The sequence below is a fragment of the Argentina silus genome, assembly GCF_951799395.1.
Source record: "Argentina silus genome assembly, chromosome: 20".
NCBI lineage: Eukaryota > Metazoa > Chordata > Actinopteri > Argentiniformes > Argentinidae > Argentina > Argentina silus.
Window position 1 is genome coordinate 3,351,459 of NC_139674.1, and position 2,424 is coordinate 3,353,882.

The following is a 2,424-nucleotide window of genomic DNA, read 5'->3' on the forward strand; positions in this document are numbered from 1 at the left end:
GGTGGTGGAGGTGGTGATGGTGGTGTCAGCCTCTCTCTGCCTCTGAGGGAATGAAAGCTGACTGCTGCCCAATTGTGATTGATGTCGCGGTGAGTTTAGGTGTGCGGGGCACGGGCGGTGTGCAGGGGAGGGAGATGAATCCTCAGCCAGACTGCAGGAGACAATCTGATTACAGCAGCCCACAGCCTGAATCTTCATTTCACACTCCCCTCACCATGGCAACCAGGAGAAACCATCAACCTCCACCGACAGCAACCCGACTGCCGGCCCACATCGGCCCACATCGGGAGGACGCACGCGATGGCCATTTTTTTGTCCCAGCCTAGTACTATCACACCTGATAGAACTGATCAACTGATCTCCAAGACCTTGATTCAGGTGTGTCAGTGCTGAGCTGGAACAAAAGCCTGCAGTACTGAGGCTCTCCAGGACCAGGATTGAGGATTGCTGGTATAGGGTTATGGTTAGTTTTGGGTTGAGGGAGCAGAAGTTTGCCATCAGAGAGGATAACAGTCTCATCCTCATAAGCATGGGGAGATAGTGTGGAACAAAAACAAATAGACATGCACATTCTTTACCTGAAAAATATATTTATTATTTAGTATTATGATTTATTATTCATTCAGTAATGATGAAAACTGGGAATCTGCTGCTCTCAAGTGCTTTAGATCGCCATTAAAAAGTGAACCACTTGGGGTCAGCACACACACACACACACACACACACACACACAAACACACGCACACACACACACACACCACACACGCACACACACACGCACACACACACACACACACACACACACACACACACACAGGGGGGTCTGCAAACTTAGGTAGCGAAGACCCACAGGACTCACATCTAAAGAACAATGACAACCAAGCCTATACTGGGAACCCCATCTCCCACCTCCCTCCTCCTCACTTATCCCCAGTAGGCCCACAGTGGCCGATAATGAACTTATAATTCAGGCATCAATATCTCTGTCTGCAACTGTGTTGGGAGTAAGTTAACAGATATCATAGTATTTTTAAATGGACAATTTAGAGATGACAAGGGCTGTAATCATAGTCTGTAAGAGCTGCCTGCTACAATACGCTTCAGCTTCGCAAAGGGACCGCTTCTTAATTGAAGATAATACCTGGCTCTCCTTTTATATTCTAAATCACTTGTAAGGACGAAACGCCGTGACTATAGACTTCCAAAGATGATTAGGCTTTTCAACTTTACATGGTGTCAAGTTGTCATCTGGGTATTAATAGCTTTTAATAGGACAATGTGAAACATTTAAGGAGCTATGAACATTTGGTAGGAGAGGATTTGGTAGCACGCACACACACACACACACACACACACACACACACACACTGACACACACACACACACACACACAGCCACCAGGTAGGAGGTCTGCAGGGCTAGATAAAGTGCAGTACCAGTGGGGGGAGGAAGCCATTACCTTCTACTTCCAAACCATCTCATTGATTCATCCCTCTGGAAACCTACTGTTCAATTCTCACACACACTGGGAGACAACACACTGGTCCAAAATAGACCGTTCTTGGAATGAACTACAGGGACGAGGAGATGGGAGAGTGAAAGAGAGGGAAGGGAGGGAACAAGGAGGAGACAGACGGAGAGAGAGAGAGAGGGGGAGAGAGAGGGATGTAAAGCAATTGAAGTCCCTCCACATACTCCTAAAGACGAATCTTGGTCCAGTAGAACGATGAAATACAACCACCATTAAACACAAGCGTTTTAGTAGGGGTAACCTTGGTAACTGCACTCAGGAAAACAAGTCCTTTACCGCGTTACTGCTCCCAGGAGCCTCAGTATCTGCGTGTGTCCAGACAGGCAGGCATCCGCTGGGGGTCCTTACACACACACACACACACACACACATACACACACATACACATGCATGGACGTGCACGCACACACACACACACACACACACACACACACACACACACACACACACACACTTGCATTGCAGCGTGAGACAGAGTTGTGCTAACAATGGATTCTCCTTTTCTTTACCCATGGTTATTGTGCGGACAATAAGAAACAGCAATTAATCACCCCTCCTCGTTTCAAATCCATCCGTCAGTTACAGCCATGCTCTGAGACCTCCACCCAGTGGTCACCTGGGGTACTACAACGACAGGCTGAGTTCTACAATAAACAACGAGGAGGCTACAGTATAGATATATCAGTCCTCAACACTTACAGAATCAGTTTTTTGACAAAACCATATCTCAAGAAATAAACATGGGGTTAACGTTTTCCATGACCAGAAGTGAAGTCCTCGTTAATTGATACCTCAGATGAGAGCATCATTGTAAGTGTCAACACACAGAGAGAATAAATATACATTCCCAACTCAGACACGTGTGTGTGTGTGTGTGTGTGTGTGTGTGTGTG